Genomic DNA, 21,933 nt, shown 5'->3' with positions numbered 1-21,933 from the left:
CCTGAGAAGACAACTCCTGAAAAACTGACTGATCCGATGTAAATTAAAAAATATTCTGCTCAGATCTTCAGACAGAATCTACATGTCCTTCTTTGTAGAAGCAAGTCAGGCTTGCTTGTTTGTGTGGGGGAACACCAGAACCACACTGTTCTGGGAGATGGTTCCTCTAAACCCAGTGTGGGAGCAGGCCTGGTTCATGAGTGGGCTGCAGCTGGGAGGGATGGTGGGATGGTTCCAGGTGGGAAGTAATTAGCTCAAGTGTTTGGTGTTAACTGATGACTCTGTCTACTTTATATTAGCAGTAGTGGACCAGGACACACCAGCTCACTCTGGAACCAGAACCCAGAGTTCAAGTGTGAGCTGTGTCCTTTGTCTGGAAGAGTAATGAGGCTCAACAACTGCATGCAGCTCTACAGAATGTCACCTTGAGTTAATGAATGAACAGTGTGGGTCACGAGGAGGCTGTAGAGTGTGTACTGTATGTGTTGCTAGGCTGCCTCTCTCTGACCTGTCTGAGGGGACATGATATCCTTCCCTGCAGGTCTTCGTCAAGATCCTGCTTCAGCACGTTTATCTGCGACGATCTGCTCTTCTCCGTCTGTGTCTCTTCAGTCTGATATGTGTTGCACTGCACTCTGATATTGCGCCAAATTGAACATGAGTTATCAGTCCAGCCTACTGTATCCTCAGACAGTCTGTGGCATCTGCCTGATGTACTGTACAAACTGTTTTAATCAGCTTGTGATAAGTGGTTGGACAACAAGTTAAATGCTTTGGGCTGATATCTCTGATCTCCATGACAGTGTCTTACTGCGTTAACCCAGATGTTCCCTCACCCAAACTCTACAAGCATTCAGGTCAGATCTGCAGTATGTTCGAACCCTCAGCAGAGCTTTGCTTCACAAGACCTCTCACATGCTTTCTGCCAAATTATGAAGTCCGGATGGAACTTGCAGGGGAGTCACAGTGATAGTATGTGCACATGCAGAGGCTGGAAAAACCATCAGGGCGTACTCCTGCTGCATGAGGAGGGCACAGTGAGGGAGGTCAGCGAGGAGAGAGTGTGATTACAGGGAGTTCCTCTCTGCTGTGATGTAACCTGATGTAGAAGGTTGAGGAAAACACCAACACATCTTTTAGTTTGGAGATTTAGACTTTATTTGAAGAATAACAAGACATCATGTCTGTCAGATCCTCCCTGCTGATCACACAAAATCCCACTGAACAACACATTAATGAGCACACACACACACACACACACACACACACACACACACACACACACACACACACACACACACACACACACACACACACACACACACACACACACACACACACACACACAGGCTCATTTGTCACCCTGTAATTTGAAAGTTGGCTAAACAGAAGTGTAAAACTGCATATTTAATATTTTTCATCCTGACACTGTGTTAAATGACAATCTGAAAACACTGTGACGGAGAATTATCAGTTACATCTGCAGCTCCCTTCAGCTTTTTATCACATTTACCTGCGTATCACCAGACAGCTGACAGACACAGGAAGAGAACAGCTGGTAAAACATAGTAAAGCATTCAGCATCTAATGAGCCAAATATTCCCCTCAGTACTTGTCAGAGACAGGAAACAGAGCTCTCCTTGTTCAGAAAGCAACACAGGAGTAACCTCAGTGCTTAAGTTTAACATTAGCAGCGCCCAAGAATCTCATCTGTTTTGGTTAACCATGCCACCACAGTGGACCACTGATCTGGACGTGGATGCCAAATTCATATTCATTTCTTCAGTCTGCTGTTCAGGAGCTCTGTGTGTCTCATGATGCCTCTCTTACATTTGACATTTAGATTTAAAATATCATGACGCCTTGAAATGTCTCTTAGATAACCATCAGGGTGCTGAATCAGTCGGCGATCATTAACTTCCTCTTTGCAGGAGTGTATCTGAATAACAAAGCTGCTATAATGGCCATAAGGAGAAAACACTTCTTGGTGGAAAGCTTTCTTTACTCCAATCAGCCTTTTGCTCATTTGGACCCCCTTCATCAGCCTCCTCAGCCCCCTCAGTCTACAACCATCCCTGAGGCAACATCACATTGAACAATCCGTTAATCCTTGAAGTCAAATGGAAATATCACAAATACATGTAAATCCTTTCTATTGCTTTAAATGAATGCAAAAAAGGGCCCAAACAATAGAGTCAGATACCATTTCAAGAGGCTTTCTTGGGTTATGCGAATGACTCTCCACTTCCACTCCCAAAGCACAAATGAAGAACACAGTTGTTCCAATACTTAGATTCTGATTTCATTTCCAATCAGTTAAATTGGCCTTCTCCATTCATCTACAGTAAATGACTGACAATGACAAAGACATCTTTCTAAATGTACTGAAAATCCAAAACTGAAATCTTACATTTACATAAGTATTCAGACCCTTAATCCACTCGGTTACTTTGTCCTGGGTTGGTCTCTATTTCTGGAGCTTTGCTGACTTGGACTTAATGGCTTATATTTTGGTCACATATTCAGTGTAAATTGTGGGACCTTTGCATAAAAAAACTTAAATCTCTTTGTTATAGCAAATTATACACCGATTCAACATGCCTTTTAATTTAACAAATTGGGACAGAGACGTTTATTTGAAGATTTTTAGTCAGGAGTGCGTCACAGAAACAACACTGGTGAAAGTTACAAATGATCTTCTCATTGCCTCAGACAATAGCTCATCTATCCTGCTGGATCTCAGAGCAGCTTTTGACACCATTGATCACAATATTTTATTACTGAGAGCAGGGCGTGTCGTAAGGATTAAAGGAACTGCATTAGACTGGTTTAAATTATTACATTTATTTATCAGATAGGTTGGAAATGTCAAAATTTGACTCTGATTTACACAAAAGCTAGTTATAAAGCTCCACATGAATACACAGATTTTCATTGCTATGCAGATGACACCCAGCTATATTTATCTATAACAGGCCTGGCCAACCCGCGGCTCCTGAGCCGCATGCGGCTCTTTGCCTGGTTTCATGCGGCTCTTACGTTCATATCGAAGTTTGTGTTGTTGTTTTTTTTCTTTTAAAATCTTTTTATTGATTTTGCAAATACTTTAGACAGAGAGGTAGGACAGGATTACCCCTCCAAAAAAATTGGGATATACAGAATAGGACATTCAGTTGTAAGTCTCTTGGAGGTAGTGTTTGTGTTTTTTTTAATGTGCGTGTTCGCTTCACTTGAGTTCAATACAGTATTTTCGTCAAATGCACATGTGCGTGAGATGAAAATACCGCAAAGTTTCCCAGTAGGGGCAAGATCATTTGAGTAAACAATTTGTGTCCAGTTCGCTCTCAAAATGGCAGGGAAAAAATGCACAGCAAAACGAAAATATGAAGATGAACACAGGACGTTTTTAACAGAATGGGAGAGTTTATATTTTTTTGCTGAACGTAATGGCAAGCCATTCTGCCTTATATGTCAGGCGTCATTAGCGCATTTCAAAGCTTCAAATCTTCAGCGCCACTACAGCTCACTCCATGCTAACATCGACCAGGAATTTCCAAAAGGGACTGAACTTTGCAAGCACAAGTTGGTCACTTTGAAAAGTCAGGCAGAAAAGCAGATACAGTTTTTCCAAAAATTTACAAAGCACTCAGAGACCGTAACGCTTGCATCGTATCAACTGGCTTGGAACATTGCACGGGCTAAAAAGCCATACAATGAAGGGGAGTTCGTTAAAAAATGCCTTGATATTGTGCCATTAAAAGACAGAACCCGTGGCATAGATGTGAAAGAAACAATGATGGCTGCATTTGCAAAAGCAAATCTGCCCACACCGAAACTAACTGCAATAGCCACGGATGGAGCGCCAGCCATGATCGGATCTGTGAACGAGTCTGTGTTTTCTACCCTGAAACACGTGAAATCAAAGCATCGATCTGTTCTGACTGACACCCATGTGAAAGAATTGCTTTGAGTGGCAACAACGGAATACAAGCCAGATTTGAAGAGGATTGTTCAAGGCAAGGAATGCCAGAAGTCCCACTAAGCAACATGCATAGTAAAAGAAAAACGCTATTGTAAATTATTATATTTTTGTTTGTGGACTTGGTTGAACTGAGAGTTTGTGTGTGTGAGACAGTGCACACAATGTTCATTGTTGAAAATGACTGGCCTGTGGTCTTAGTACTGTAGGAGTCAATTTCTGTCATTATCATGTTGGTGTGTGACATTTACAATAAATCTGGCTGAGCAGAGGTCTGTGTGTGTGTGTGTGTGTGTGTGTGTGTGTGTGTGTGTGTGTGTGTGTGTGTGTGTGTGTGTGTGTGTGTGTGTGTGTGAGGAAGGGATGGGGTGATGTTCATGTGTGCCCATGTGTATGATGTGGCTCTTTGCGGTAACACAGTAAAAAACGTGGCTCTTAGTCTCTGACTGGTTGGCCACCCCTGATCTATAACACCAGATAAAACAAATCAGTTAGTAAAACTTCAAGCAACTTCAATATAGAATTGCATTGGCCTCATGCACCATGGTGAGAAACCTTGGATTACATTTTTTACCAGCATATGTCCTTTAACTCACACATAAATCAGGTCCGAGGACTGCATTTTTCCACCTGCACAGATTGTCAAAATTTTAATTTCCACCTTGCAGTTGTATGCCTCCACCAACCAGTCTATGAATGTCTGTCCATTTCCATGTCCTATGATATACAACCCTGTTTTCAAAAAAGTTGTGACACTGTAAAATGTAAAAAAAAAAAAAAAGAATATGATAATTTGCACATCATGTTAGCCCATATTTAATTGAAAATAGACCAAAGACAAAATATAAAATTTTGAAACTGTGAAATTTTATTGTTTTATCTAACAAATATGCTCATTTTGAATTTGATGGAACCAATACATTTTTTAAAAGTTGGGAAAGGGTCAACAAAAGACTGAAATGGTGATATAACACACACACAAACAAACAAAAAAACACCTGGTGGAACATCTCACAACTAATTAGGTTACCTGGCAACAGATCAGTAACATGATTGGTATAAAAAGAGTATTTCAGAGAGGCAGAGTCTCTCAGCAGTGAAGATGTGGAGAGGTTCACCAGTCTGTGAAAGACTGTGTGGGCAAATAGTGCTAAAATTTAAGAATAATGTAAAATTGCTCAGAATTTGAGGATTTCTTTGTCTGCGGTACATAAAATCATACAAATTCTGAGAATCTAAAAAATGTCAGGCGGCACTACATTGAAAGTAGTCACTATTCTGGAGTGGAAATCTCTGCATGGGCTCAGGAACACTTCTGAAAGCCATCGTTTGAACACAGTTCATCGCTGCGTCCACAAATGCAGGTTAAAACTCTCCAAAGAAGAAACCAGATAGAAACATGATCAGAAACACTGCCACCTTCTCTGGACCCGAGATCATTGAAGATGGACTGAGGTGAAGTGGAAAACTGTTCTGTGGTCTGATAGATCACAATCTGAGATTCTGTTTGGAAATCATGGACGCTGCATCCTCCAGGTTAAAGAGGAGAGGGACCAACCAGCTTGCTATCAGCACTCAGTTAAAAAGCCAGCATCTGTGATGGTACAGGGATGCATTAGAGCACATGGCATGGGTAGCTTGAACATCTGGAAGGAAGCATTAATGCTGAATGATATATTCAGGTTTTGGAGCAATATATGCTGCCATCCAGACAACGTCTCTTTCAGGGAAGGTCTTGTTTATTTCAGCAGAACAACATCCAACCATATTCTGCACGTATTCCAACAGCATGGCTCCGTAGTAGAAGAGTACGCTGATAAACTGGCCTGCCTAAAACTCTTAATTAAATATTAGTTTACCTGATTTGCAAATCATCACAATGTGTTTACTTTTTGTTTTCACATGAACACCTCGTGAATGAAGCTCATTGCTTCAAGCCAAAGACTTTCTGAAGCATTTCAAGGGTCTCTGTTGATGATTTGGAGTTTGACTCGGCTCATGTCAGGTGACTAATGCTGCGATTTATCGTAATAGAAACAAAATGGAATTGAGCTAAAACTCGTTCCGACCCGTGGTTTGAAATGGGAAGTGAATGGCGGTCTCTTGCACTTCAATCTGAACTGCGGCACTTCTCCGGGACACTGTATTGTTGTTATGTATAAAATAACTAGAGGCTGATTAACTATAAAACGTTACTGTGGTCATAATGTGGCCGGGCTTGTGTTTAGGAGGAGAACCGTCTCTTTTTTTTTTTTAAAACCATAATGTGTAACAATGGATATGGCCCTGCTAATAGTTACACCCTATAAGAAAACCCTTCTATGACTTATTCTAGAAGGCAATTACAGATGACACATTTTTTAATTTAATTTACTTTAATTTCATTTTATTCATGGTGATGTGTTAAGTTAGTAAAAGTAACTGCTGAGTGCAGCAGGGAACCTTTGTCCTCCGTCATCTCCATCTTTCTACCTTTTTTCTGTAAACTTTTAAGAGAAATTTGTAATAATCAGTCTTCATCAGGAAGACAGAGAATGTGGGACATGAATACCAGTATTTAAATTGCCCTCAGACATTATATAATTATATAATGCATTATATTTTAATGGATTACGTGACTACGAGGGAATATTAATATCATGCATGGCTTCATTGGTTGATGTAAGCCAGAGCACAGCGACTGCTCGCATGCCTTTGACTGGCGTTTTGAATTGTGTAACATCATCCCACTGAAACAGATGTTCCTTTAGGTTCCTTACGTCTCACTCTGTACCATGCTGCCTGTCTGCTGAGTGAACACAGACGACTGAGCTTTCTTGTGACAGATCATATGCGTCACACAGACAAGTTAAACCACCAAAGAGATAAATAATTAAACTCCGAAGACTCCTGAACACTAACATGTTTTGTCTCAGTGGAGCTGCTCTCATGCCCGACATCCGTAAGCCCTGTAGGATTGTGACCTAAAAGAGCTCTTTGCATTGATTCACGATTGTGCTTCACAACACGGCCTTCACTTTTTGGTTTCAGGAAGTAATAAAGTGCTGGTCTTCACAGCCAGAATCACCTTTCCCTCCTTTAACAGACTGATTTTCTGCTTTTGGGTTGATTCACTGTATCTATCGTCATTGTTGATTCACAACACAATTATTTTTTTTTTATTACAATCCATGTTTTTGGCCATAGGATATGTAAAAAGTAATCTCAAGTAAAGTAAGAAGCCTCTGGTGCTATAAGTCCAAGCTTCATCAAAACGAAACAGACAAAACTCTAGGTCACCATTCACAGATACGGGAAAACAGAAACAATATGAAGAAGAGAGAGAGAGAGAGAGACAGAGAGAGAGAGAGAGAGGATAACGAGGAGAGATAACGCCAGACAGCTTGGACACTCCTCAGGTAGGGGATAAAAGAGAAAAAGAGGTTATGAGTGAACTCTTTAATGAAAAAAATAAAACAATTTTCATCAAACTAGGCACAGCGTAAACACAAAGTTGTGTGGCCAAGTTTTTATGTAATTGTTGAACATTAATACAAGTAAATCTGTGGCGCAGCGTGGAGCCGTGGTAAAGTAGGAGGAATAGATAATCAGGTGTGTCACAGCTGACTCCCATAATGGCCAATCAGCCTCATCATCTGATGCTCACCGCAGTGGAGGAAGAAGCGACCCAAACAGTCTCAGCTGTGCCCGTCAAGGGTTGTTGGGGTGTCGAGGTCGGCATATCATGAGATGCATTGGAAATTTAACTCAAAACTTTGTTTGTGAACAAAGAACGCTCATTCATTATAGTGGATGCTGAGTATGCTGGAAGTATGAGGAGTGAGCAGAAGTAAATTACACACATTTAAAACCCCCCCAATGCATTTATTAACACCACTGATGAAGAGCATTCTGCTCCAAACTTCACAGATGTTGTCGCGTTAATAAAGAAACTGCATCGGGAACTTTGAGAGTGAAACATTTTATTTCCAATGATTAATTAAGTGACCTGTGCTGTCATGTGTGAATTAACCTAACCTTTTCAAAAAAAAATAAAAAAAAAATAGAGTTTTAATTATTCATGTGAGTGGGATTAAATATGTAGAACATCCACCGAACCTGTGTTTGTGTCAGGTTCCCTGTCTGACCCTGTGTGTTTTGACCTTTGTTTCCCCAGATCTCCTCTCCTCAGGTGTGCTGTCATTCCCCTGTTTATTGTGGTGTGCCATGTGCTTTGTGTTTTGGTCTGTGTCTCTCCACTTCCTGTCTCCAGAAACCTCCCATGGCCACGCCCCTGATCAGCCTGAACAGCTGCTGACAATCCTCCACCTGATTACCACCTGCAGGTTGACACACCAGTTCCTCATCCCACAAATCACCTCAAGACACTATATCAACCCTGGTCCTGCAGTCCGAGGGTGTTGGTTCATTACGTCTACTCAACTGGTGTCACGCTGCCACAGATACTGTAAGTGTTGATCCTCCATTTGGCTCTGACCACAGTTTTTGTCTGCCTGCCTTCAGCAACCCATCAGCTAGTGATGGTGAGATGAAGCCTCATGAGGCATCGAACCACTTCAGCCAATTGGTTCGAGAAAGGCTTCATTTCTCGAAGCTTCATGTGCACACGAAACCACCTACTGGCCAAGTGTATAATCACAGGCAGCTGTATCTGAACCACATAATGTGATGCATTGCATTTTTGTGTCTGTTATGGCTGTTGGGAATGACTATGAATTACAAAAATGTATGACCAAATAATTTCTGTACATAAATTATCACATATGTGCATAATAAAATATTTTTTGAATGTATTCTGTGTGTGTAGATTTTCCCAAAATGGTAGTATCATATGATATGACAGGTTGTGTAATCATGTTTTTCTGTCACTTTAGGAAAATGGCATGGGCTTAAGCAGGCAGAGGACAGTGGAAGTGCTTGTGGAACTAGGAAGAGGGGACTGAATATGCTTGTGTAACTTGGACAATGATGTACAGGACAGGGGACATTTTATTCATTTTCATTCAGAAATAACAATTTCTCAACAGTTTTTGGTTTTGTGGATGTCCACATGTCAGAAGTAAGGCTAACAGCAGCCACCTTTTTCACTTTAGCCTTAGCCTTCTCCTTAGCTGACTCATACTTGGCCTCCACCATGGCCTTCAGAGCCTAAAGGAAAAAATATATAGTGCTGAACTGTGAGACACAATAAAGTACTCATTTGTTTCATGCATGCACCCATACATACCTGCCTTGTAGGGAGAACATAATTAGGATCCAGTTTGGACACAAATGCCCTGAATCCAACATCATCCACAATACTGAAGGGCTGTGTGTCCTTCACTATCATGGAGACGAGGGCTTCATCCAGCTCTTGTTTTCTGGTGGCTGGTTAAAAGAGAATAAATACAGTGTCTGTTACCTGTCTTTATTTGCACAATAAACAAAAGTGAACAGGGAAAAATTGTGATGGTGCATTTGTAATATTGTAATGACTTACCTTGGCTGGGTGAAGCTCCAGTTTCCTCCTGCAAGGCACGGTAATGCCTTAGCATGGATGAGGTGTTGTTATTGTACCCCAACTCCTTGGAGCACAATAAACACCTCACCTTTGAATAAAATAAGAAACTGTGAAAAATACAGTTCTTGATAAGCAAACCTAATGTGTCTGAAATAGAGTTAGATTTAGCTTACCTTATTAGGAGTTATCAAATCAAAGTGTTCCCACACAGGGGAAATCCTCCTCTTCCTATCTGGCTCCATCTTATCACCTATCCTTCTCTCCTCACTCTCCTAAATCTCCAAACTATCTCTCTCTCTCTAACTTCTCCAAACTATATAAACGCTATCCAAACTCTCAACTGACCGCAACTCTCCACCAACAACCCACATTTTGAATGGAGCCTGAGGGGTTTATATTACTGTCAAACCTCCCGGCAAAATCTGAACCACTTCTCGAAGCAGTCACGTGGTACAGCCGGGCAGCGAGGCTTCGGACGTCATCATTTTTGGCTCCTCCCCTAAATGAAGCAAGCCTCGACACGAGCTTCGAGGAAACGCCCCCTCCATTACTCAACACACGCTTTGAAGCGTCGGTACATCTCGTAACATCACTACCATCAGCGTACCTGCAATCTTCTTGACCTGTCCCCTCGTCTTTTGCCTTCAACTCTCACCTGTTGTCCTGCTTCATCCACGGAGATCGTCACGGACATCAAGCCTGCTCCTTCCAAAGTCCCGCCTTTGTTTCCTCCTCATCTGTCTCACCGCTGTTCCACCAGTGTGTTTCGGACTCAGCCCCAGCAGAAGAACTCAGCCCTGTCTCTGTCTGCCCCTGCTGGCAAACTCTACTGTTAAACCTTTACACACAGTCTCACCTCAGAAGAGACTGGATTATCCAATGAAACTCCATCTACAACTCCTGTTAACAATAAAATATTCTATTTTATTCTCACCATCTACACCTCTGGTCTATTGGGTCCTATCCTCAACTCCCCTGACAGTTTGATTCTGGATAGATCTGTTCATGTGTTTCTGAACACTGAAGCCATTAAGATAGCACCCCGTCGGCTGCGTTGCACTTAGACCTGGTATGAGTATGCATGCGCATATATACACACACACACGCATATATACATATTTCCATATTTCGATTATTAGTGTGCAATCACTTCTGTGTAATCATTTCTTTCTAGATGTAAATAATGGGTTCTCCATAACATTTAAACTTTTTTCCAGTGGAGGTTTTCTTCCTTCTCCCATCATTCATTTATGTTTCAATTGTACACTATTACATGTATTAAGATAACGCCAAGGTAATCTGAATAAGGAAAACAGGTATTAATGCAAAGTGTGTAAATGATGAAAGTGTAAAAACCAGAGGAGTCAGACTTACTGACAGCTCTGGTGTAATTACATCAGCTGTTAAATAACAATTTAACAGCTGATGTAATTATACCAATTCCTGCCTCGGTCAGCTGACTGTCAACTGGAGAATGTTTATATTGCACATTCCAACAATTCATTCACATGATAGTTGTAATATGCTCTCTCCTCTCCCCATTTTTTTTTATCATGTTTACATAAAACTTATCAAAATAAGTCGTACATACGAAAAAAAAAGAAGTCATTTTTGGCTCAACACCCACTAACTGTCATCGACTCGCATATAATACACAACAGTTTCTTTACAATAACTCGTTAATGACACCATAAAGTCCACTTTGTATCCCCGTCTATCTTCAAGTCTTCTGTAGGAGAGGAACGGAGGCCGAGATGGTGGTAGGCTTGTGGTGGGTCGGCAGAGTGACTCGGCTTCGTCCAAACTTGCACTTTCCGTACAAAACCTCTTGAATGTTGTAAGACTTTCCTCATAGTCCTCGAGTTTCTTGGAGCACTCGTCAGTTATGAGGACAACGTCTCCTGGGATAAAATCCGGTCCATTTGTGTCATTCTTCAACTTAAGGTACGTCCTCCTTTATCCATTGCTTCAAAAAACAAGTCGGCCTCGTACCCTACCCGATGCCACGTCTTCTTTCTCAACAGTTCCTGGGTTGAACGCACCAGACGGAAGGAACGGGGTGTGATTCAAGCAACAAAAGATGGTGAGGTGTAATTGATTCCACATCTCTAGCATCATTAAACACTTTGTTGGCGGGGCTGTCGATGATGATGGCCTCCACTTCACAGACCAGTGTGGTGAGTCCTTCCCTCTCCAGCCTGTGGTACCGTGTGAGGCACTGGGAGAGTGTCTGACGGGTCCTAATTGCCTTCCTAAATTTCCCACATCCCAAATGCTTGAAGATGTGCTGGATGAAGTAGAACTGTGCTGAAATTGAGGTCTTATGTTTTGGGGTCTGGATCGGATGTCATTGCAGGCTGTCAGTAACACCATCAGCACTTTGATTTGAAACAACATCCTGAGCAGACCCTTGAAGTGCCTCCTGTCTCCAGACAGTTTATTCACCTTCATGTTTGGTGTTTGTTTACAAATGTCCATATTTGGATGAACCTATTCAGGTAACGGAGTTGTGGTTCATTATAAACCTCATTCATTTCATGAATTGAGTCTCATCCATCTAATGTCCTGAATCAGGTGTCAGTATTTCAGTGCTCATATTCATGAATAATGCTCAGTTTTTCTAGCGGTTACTTTTTGGCTTTAAGAATAGCTTCTTCGTTTTTCAGAGCATGTTTGCAGGTAAAGCCTGGCAACTGACAATCCAACTTTCAGTGTTCCACCTTTAGCTTAGCTCAGGTGAGAGGACCGACTATTGTCTTGAGGTTTAACTTTTTTTGGTTTACCAGAATTTTTAGACACATTAGGAACGAGCCTAACAACCCGTTTGGATGTGGTATACCATTGAATCAATTTTCACCACTTTCTCCTACTCCTTAGAATTAAAACTCTCCCATTTATCAAAAAAATCTATCACCCCCTCCACATCACAGTATTTTTTTTGTCTGGGTCAAACACTCCTTGATGCCATCAGTCGCTTGGCCTATCCACAAACACAGAGTATTTATCACTTTCCAAACTTTCCAAGATCCTTAATTCTTGGTTCAACTCCAGACAACAACACCCTTGTTTATGAATATTTATTCATTGTTGTCAACCTTTTGCATGGCGCATTTGCATTTATCGGGACAAATTTTCCACAAATATCAGAAATTTCCAACTGCAGTATATTTTTTGAATGCATCATTGTGGTGATGTGATTGCTGATATTCATCCAGGAGGAACACTTAGATTCCTTCATAACACACGAAAGTAAGATGGAATTGATTGAAGTGACTGTTTTTTTTTTTTTTTTTTAAGTTCACGGTACAAACAATCCTGGTAAACATTAATTACATCCATCTTTATAAACCAAATCAAACAATCAGAGAGAATTTGGCCTAAATATAAAACATTTCCTGTGTATTATTTCTCAGTCTGCATCCTTGGTGATGTGCTCTGAGCAGTGGGATCCAGCTGGGTGGTCCACTGTCCCACCGAGGCTCAGACAGACGGGAATACTTCCTGGTGTCCGGCTCCATGGGTCTGCCCAGGGGAATGCAGGGACTGTCCACAGAGACACAACCTCCAACTCTCTCCGGTCTATTTAAGTCACTGTGCTGAGCTGGATGACTGCAGTGGTGTTTGTACAGAACTACAGTCGTTCTGCACACAGTCCTTTGTAAAGCTACTGTCGACCTGTTTCCCCTTCTTCTTTCTCATTTGTACGTTTTCAGGAGTCTGGAGACAATATCTATTCTAACAACACTTATCAATGCCAAATCCTGAAATGGCGAAGAAATAATAGGAGATGTTTGAGTGAGTTTGAGTTACGATACAGTGGACTGATCCAGGGATGCTCCTTTGTCCTTGAGCTGGATGAAGATGTAAATCCAGCCTGTGAGCTGCAGCTAATCTGCTGAGGAATGGTCTTTCAGCGAGTATATGGGGGTATATTACTGCTACAAGTTCAGTTTGAGAGCACCATTTCTTGTTTTCATAATCGAGTGTTGTAATTTCCGCTCTCAAAAGTCTCCACTTGGACTCAAGTAGTCGCTGCTCCTCGAGGATCTCCTCCTGTTTATTACACACATTTCTTTTGCTCCAGTTGAACCCCTCCTTCTTCACTCAGACTGCTTTTTCTTCGTTCACGACGATTCTGCTCAGATCTCAGCTGGCGCTCTGAGACTTTTATGAAATGACCCACAAATTGAAAGAGAGTGACCGATGGAAGTAAGGCACGTACATGAGGTGATGCTTTTGTTAAAAGTGCAAACAGAATGTGCTGATGGTGTAGAAACACGACTGTGCAGAGACGAAACCCATCGGAATTAAGTGAGGTTCACGTTTGCGTGTCCCATGTCTTCCTGCATGTGATCCTTGAAGGTGAAATCACACAGATGGGACCAGTTAGCATATGATTGACGAGGAGTGTCTGACCTGTCACTTGGTTGTAACACAGTTCTTTCACCAAAATGCAAACAACACAGGTTTTGGAGTAAAAATGAAAACAGTTTTTTTTTTTTTCTAGTGTTAGCATAATGATCAGATCAGCTGGAAAAATTCAAACTGTGTTCGGCAATTTCAGCCAAAATCATTAACTTGAACGGCAATAGAGAAAACTCTGCTTTGGTATGTTTACCTGCAGCCCGTACTTTACAAGATGTTAGCCTCTGGCCCATTTTTTTTAGAATTGCATCCACGTATTAGGAGGTCGGCTTGTGGTGGCAGCAAGTCGAGCAGTCTGCGGCTCTGAGGCCAGTTTTACAAATGTTACAAATTTATGGAAATGACGTTGGAGACAACTAATGGCACTGAAAGAAGGATCAGTTCATGGTAACTGCACCGGTGGACGTTCCTGCAGTCAGTGATAACACTGCACATTTTAGAGTGGCCTTTCATTGTAATCAGTCTGAGGCAAATCTGTCCAATAATCCGGCCGTTGAATCATGACGAGCCACACCTGTAATATGGACGGATTATCTTGGCAAAGGTGAAGCGTTCACAAAGGGCTTTTTATAAATATGTGAACAAAGTTTGAGAGAAATTGACTTTTGTGTGCATCAAAAAAGTTTGAGAATCTTTTAATTCTACTCATGGAAAAGTGTTGTGAGTCTGCAGCACGATAAACATTTCAATCCACTTGTGTTGCATTAAACTTGAGGTAGCTTGCCTCCAATGTTTTAGCACATGGCACTCAAGTGTGAGTGCAACAAGGTTGTCAAATTAGTCTCATAAAATCATTAACCTTTCTATAGTTCAATATTTTATAATCAAACTACCAAATTCAGAGATGGTTGTTTGGTGTAAAATATGTCTTTAGTTCTTACATCTCTCTTGTAACTGATTCCCGACTCAAACAAACTGAACATCTCCGTCAGCAGTACGTTATTCAGAAATCTTTCCATAATAATTTAATGTCCTCATGTCCCCCACTCTAACTTTGTCTTCATTTTTACAGCCGTTGATGTTTTTGGAAAATTTCAGCAAAATTTCTCTGCATACTTAAAGCAGGTAGGAAACTTAAACAATCAACACATTTCATGCAGACATGCGTGTTTGGCTGTTTGCGGTCCAAACATGTTCGATGTATGATCAGATCCTGTAACACACCGCCGGTGCTGCTGATGAGGTGCTCCATCACATTACCGATTCTTCTTTATTTCACTGGCACTTGCAAAACAGAAAACCTTTTACCTGAACACACTTTCCTAAACATGCACCAATACTTATTTACTTTATTTTTAACACTTTTGCCTGAAATAAAAAATAAAAAATAAAAAACCAAAACCTCAAACCTTTTTCACAAGTCACGAAGGAAAACCGAGCTGGACTTGTTTTCACTGGCAGAAGCTGAATCCTCCAGTCAATGACAGGCAGAAGGACTTCACCTCTGTCTGACTTCATAAACAACATTTGAGAAGTAACTTCCCATTGCAGACGTTGGGTTTGTTTTTCTTGTTTTGTCATCGTATTTGTCTTTCCCAAGAGAACGGGCATAAATGGATTAGACTCCCCTGGAAATAAAGTTGTATGTAAACACTCTGGGAAAAGAGCATTATTCTTGTCGTGCCACCAGCTCTCTCCCAGCCGTCTGCTCCAGGCTCCTCGGATCCTGGATAAACAGCCGTGAGCAACAACACAGCATCATCCAGGTGTTTGTAGAAAGGAGTCTGCAAGTAATGATGAAAATGAGCTTTAAAATGTTGACTATGACTTTGACCAAGAGTTCAGGGAGGACTGCTCAGTAGTTCAGCTTTTAAAAGTTAGAACTTTTGACTGTTTAAGTTATGAACCCATTACATTTCTGACTCTTTGTGCCATCTTAAAAGTTATTTTCCACCTGAACTGTAAAGAAAGAACCCGAGTTTATTTTGATGGACATCGGGTCAATCTTAATTTCGCAGAGCAGCAGGGCAGGAAGTCGTACAGAGGAAAGCATAGAACATGCAATCAATTTTCAAAATAAAACACTGTGTGCAGACACCAGATCGTACAACACATCACTAAATCAACATCCAAACAGGAGGCTCATTCAGAAATGTGTTCTCCTCCTGCTACAGGCTGTATGTGATATCATTACAAACAATGATGAAGATGAAGGATTTCCAACAACTAAAACGCAACAAACTGTAAACTGTGTCAGCACGTGACTGGACTTTTGTGTTGTGCACCACACCCACTACATGAGTGAAGTGTTTGCCGATCAATTACCTGTGCGCGGATACGTCTTTGAAATGAGCACAAGACTGACGGGCCCATCACAATGAAACCTTGACAAGTAATTACAGCTGTTTTTACCAATATTATTATTATTATAGTTTTAGGTGCAGTACATCGTACACAAACATAACATTTGGACAAACATACATAACATACCGCTCGCTCCAAAGCGAAACATACAATAGATAACAGTCATGTTATAAAGTGATGTCATATATGTTGTTGCCAAAAGTATGTTCCTTTTGTTTTGTTTTTCTCGGCGAGTTTCAGTGACATTAAAATCGTTATGCTCCAGCAGATGTTGATATTTGAACCAGCGCAGATCTTCTAACTTTGTGACTCCAGTTTTCCTGTTTCTAGTTTTAATGTGTCAATCTGCCGGTGCAGAAAGTCAGCTGAATAAATACAAGTTCTCTCCCTGATCGGTGAGACCCACATATGTAAGTCCTCATTAGTTTGGAGAGGGTGTGTGTGTGTGTGTGTGTGTTGCCTTCCTTCTCCCTCTAAGAACATAATGATTGTTATAATGAAGATGTCTCATTTCTTTGTTTAATTTGAACCCCTTAACAACAAATCGATCCATAAAAACATCTCCATAACTAAGAAGTTCAGACAGAAATCATGAGCTGTGTGTGTCTGAAACTGTAGATAACTCTTATAAACAGCAGGTGTATAGAGTGAAAATGTGAGCGAGGATGAGGACAAACAGAAAATATTGTCCGGCTCCCATATGAAGCTGATTTAAGAATAAAGGTCCCAGAATTAAAAAGATTACAAATGTTATTGATATTTAGTGAAGGGTTTCTTTATCTTTTTACTTTGTGTCACTACAGGCCTGTGACAGAATCTTCTACCTGAAGGAAAACATCCTCGGTACTGCTCACACGGGTCCAACAGTCCAGCTGAACCAGAGGAAGCATTCTCGGTACCGCTTACACGGGCCCAACAGTGCAGCTGAACCAGAGGAAACATTCTCGTTACCACTCATACGGGTCCAATAGTGCAGTTGAACCAGAGGAAACGTTCTCGGTACCGCTCACACGGGTCCAACAGTGCAGCTGAACCAAAGGTTCTTTCAGTTGCAGTCCTGTCGTCTGCCACAAACAGGGAGGTGAAAATGGAAAACTCCAGTCGAGACAAACCCATAATCGACAGCTGAGTCATGGTGGTAATTATAGTTCCCACACCTTGTCCTTTAAAGAGCTGTTTGTTTATGTTTCCACCTGAGGACACCTAAAAGAGGACTTTCTGTTTGAGGGCAGAACAAATATTCAACACATTCACAGCTCTGATCGCGCTCTCCTTCAACACAATACAAATAAAATCATCGGCATGTAAACAGACTTCCTGTCTGACATTCAATGGATGAAGATGAATGTTCACCATGACTGGAACTTCTAGAACTCATCACACTGATCCAATCAGCCAGCTGGGTTAGGATAAAGGTGGAGCATCATCATCATCATCATCATGCAGAATTTATAAGCATGTAACTGTATTGAAACCATTTTCAAAATAATTAGCATATTATTGTTGTATATGTTATTAACCAATTATAGAATTTAAATAGTATCTACAACTCGGGCTCCGATCTGTTCTCAGCGGTCACACTGAACATGTTTTTTATGATCTTCCAGAAAGCCGATGAAACATGTGATGTCGGGGTTGTGGACTGAGTGTGTGTCTGTGTGTGTCTATGTTTGGTTGTCACTGATGAACACACCAGAGCTAATGCTGTTAATGGGAGATTCCCTGAGGAAGTGATCACACTCTCACACCACCCTCTCCCCAGTGGCACACACACACAGCTCATATTCTTACATAATGAGTGAACAGGCGGTGAACTACTTTCATCCAACATGTCTCCCAAACATGTAGCTGAACATCCTCACAACTTTAAAGTGAAATTAGCGGGTTAAGAATTGGTTTCAGTGATAGAATCAGGTTAAAGTAAAGGTTAGGGAATGTCAATGGGTGTCCTCACAACTATTGAGACATGTGTGGGAGTGTGTGAGAACAAAGGTCAAGAGGGGGCGTGGCCACATGGGTGGAGCAGTGCTGAACTACATTATATGATATATTGTGTTACTAATGTCCTTCCATATTAAACTGTAATAATGTGTTTTTTGTGTGTGTAAATGTAGATGTGTAGGTGTGTGGGTTAGTAAGCGAGAGAGAAAGGAAAAAGAGAAAGGTGTTTAAATGACAGAAGGTTTCAGCTGCATTGTGAAACATCGTTATTATGTTTTAACCGCAGGAACCCATTAAACGGACATAACACATAAACACTTATAAAACCTCTTTGCTCCAACAAAAGGAGCCTCAGACTGCTTTGGCACCCAAATTTATGATAGCCCGATGCTTTCCTTTAATGTCTCGATATGTAGCAAAAATAAGGCCCTATTATAATGTGGAGGATAATTTCCCAAAGTATCTGTTCAAAAAAGGCAAATATTACTTACCTTAGCGCTGGCGCTACCAGGAGTTTATCACTCATATACTGCAATTGCTGCGAAGTAATATCTACAACAGCTCATTAAACGGAACTTTTCTTTTCATTGTGAATCACCTGAATGTTGCATAGAGAAAGTGTTAAGTCATACTTATCGCAGTTCCTACATTCCCTGAAGGCAACATGACTGAGTAAGGTCCTCAAACGCATTTGTTATGCTGTCACTCATTATTCCATGCCCCTTTCAGCTGATGCCCCGCCCCCAAAAGTCTGAAACTGAAGTGAAAATAAGATCTGAAACTAAAACAATATGATCTGAATCTGAAAGCATAAAATCCACAGCTGAAAAAATAAGCGCTAAAATTTCAAAACTCATAAGAAAATGTAATTAGAAAATTATTGTTTTATTCAAAAATATTTTCAGAATTGAATCAAAATTATATTCAATTTGAAAACACTTTTTTCACGCAAAATCTTTTAGTTTAAATGCATTGTTGTATTTTGAAAAGTTCCAGATCAAATCTTGAACGTTCAGTTTGACATTTTTGTTTTTCATTTACTTATTTTTTTCAAATTAACAAAATCTGGCTCCATAACGTCATACTGTAAATGTGGATGTTAAACTAATATATTGTAATTTGAGTCATATAGAGTTTGTCTTCATGATTTACATAACAGCCTACGTCTGAGGGAAATGTTGATCTTCCCAACGACCGCATCTTTTCCCTCTGTGTTTGTATTACGTTACCCCCCTGTGAGCTTGATAAACTGTTAACCTCTGTGCCTTGTAGATGCCGTCCATGTTGCTGTTGCCTAGCAACGGTATTTTTAAAATACATGTACATATATAGTATACTATATAAACTATATATGCATATACACTATATATACCATTTACATATATACTATTTATACTACATATATAGTATATATACATATATAGTATATATACTATATAAACTAAATATGCATGTACACTAAATATACTATATACATATGTACTATATAAACTATAGATATATACTATATACACTATATATATACATATATACTACATATACATGTATACTATATAAACTATATATACACTATGTATATATATGTATATGTAAGTAATGACTTCATTAACTTCTTTACTAATAAAATTCTTACTATTAGGGAGAGACTCGGGCAGACCCTTCCTGCCACCGTCACTGATGTGATGTTAAGCACAGCAGCCCTGAAAGCAACTGTAGGACCAGATGTAAACTTGGAAAATTTCTCTCCTGTTGAGCTCTCTGAGTTAACGAGAATTATTTCTTCATCTGGATCCTCTAGCTGTCTGTTAGATCTCATCCCAACTAAACTTTTTAAGGAAGTCTTCCCTTTAATTAATACTTCCATATTAGATCAGATCAACCTATCTATTGTAACCGGCTATGTACCGCAGGCTTTTAAAGTGGCTGTAATTAAACCTTTACTTAAAAAGCAGACTCTTGATCCAGCTGTTTTAGGAAACTAAAGACCAATTTCCAACCTGACGTTTATTTCTAAAATCCTTGAAAAAGTTGTTGCAAATCAACTTTTTGATCATTTACAAAGGAATGATCTGTTTGAAGATTTTCAGTCAGGCTTTAGAGTTCATCATAGCACAGAAACAGTTCTGGTGAAAGATACTAACAACCTTTTATTAGCCTCAGATAATAGACTCATCTCTGTACTTGTTCTTCTGGACCTCAGTGCTGCTTTTGATACGATTGATCATACGATCTTATTACAGAGATTAGAAGACGTTACGAGGATTAAAGGAACTGCATTAGACTGGTTCAAATCCAACTTATCAGATAGATTCCAGTTTGTCCATGTTAACAATGAATCTTCCAGACAAACAAGAGTTAGTTATGGAGTTCCACTAGGCTCAGTGTTAGGCCCAATACTTTTTTACTTTGTACATGCTTCCATTAGGAGATGTCATCAGGAAGCACTGCATAAACTTCCATTGTTATACAGATGACACTCAGCTACTGTATATCTTTCTATAAAACCAGATGAAACTAATCAGTTAGGAAAACTTGAAGCCTGTCTAAAAGACATAAAGGCCTGAATGACCAAAAACGTCCTGCTTCTAAATTCAGACAAAATGGAAGTTAATGTACTTGGTCCTAAACACCTCAGAAACTCTTTCTGTAATCACTTAGTTACTCTAGATGACGTTGTCTTGGCCTCCAGCAAAACTGTGAGGAACCTTGGAGTCATCTTTAATGAGGATTTGTCCTTTAGCCACCATAAAAAGCAAATCTCCAGAACTGCCTTCTTTCATCTACGTAATATTAATAAAATCAGGAAAATCCTTCCTCAGCGTGACACAGAAAAACTCATTCATGCGTTTGTTACTTCTAGGCTAGATTATTGTAATTCCTTGCTGTTAGGATGTCCAAATTACTCATTAAAAACCCTGCAGCTGATCCAAAATGCTGCAGCAAGAATACTGACGGGATTTAGTAAGAGAGGTCATATTTCTCCAAGCTTCTCTTCATTGGCTTCCTGTGAAATCAAGAATAGAATTTAAAATGATCTTGATGACTTACAAAGTCCTGCATGACCAGGCTCAGTCATATCTTAGAGATCTTATAGAACCATATAATCCTAGCAGAGCACTTCGCTCTCAGTACGCTGGTATACTTGTGGTTCCTAGAGTTTCCAGAAGTAGAATGGAAGGCAGAGCCTTTAGTTTTCAGGCTCCTCTCCTGTGGAACCAGCTCCCAGTTTGTGTTCGAGAGGCAGAAACCCTCTCTAGCTTTAAGATTAGACTCAAAACGTTCCTTTTTGATAAAGCCTATAGTTAGGGCTGGCTCGGTTAGACCTGAACCAACCCTTAGTTATGCTGTTATAGGCCGAGGCTGCTGGGGGACCTCGTTACATGCTGAGCTTCTTTTCTTTCCTCCTACTCTTTAACTGACTCATACCTCACCATCCTCCCATAGCATTTTCTTATTGTCTGTTGTCTCCATTCAGTTCCCTCGCTCGCATAGTTTCTCTTCTTTCTTTTGCAGATGTCCCGCCATGGAGATGCATGTCTCTGCCCTGCGCTTGTCGTCTCCACCAACAGTTCTTCTCTTCTGTCTCTATGCTGTCCTTTTCTCTCTATGCTCGGAGGTTTCTTCCTGTTAAAAAGGAGTTTTTCCTTCCCTCTGTTGGAGGTTTTTCTCCCTTAAAGAGGAGTTTTTTTTTTCCCTCCGAGCTTATGTGGGAATTGTTGAATTGTTGGGTTTCTCTGTATAATATTATAAAGTCTTGCTGTAAGGACTTTAATGTGTTAAGTGC

This window comes from Embiotoca jacksoni, unplaced genomic scaffold (genome assembly GCF_022577435.1).
Source record: "Embiotoca jacksoni isolate LCO1_2020_lvr unplaced genomic scaffold, fEmbJac1.0.p SCAF_50, whole genome shotgun sequence".
In the NCBI taxonomy this organism is placed as follows: Eukaryota; Metazoa; Chordata; class Actinopteri; family Embiotocidae; genus Embiotoca; species Embiotoca jacksoni.
Note: the sequence above shows the minus strand (reverse complement) of the source record.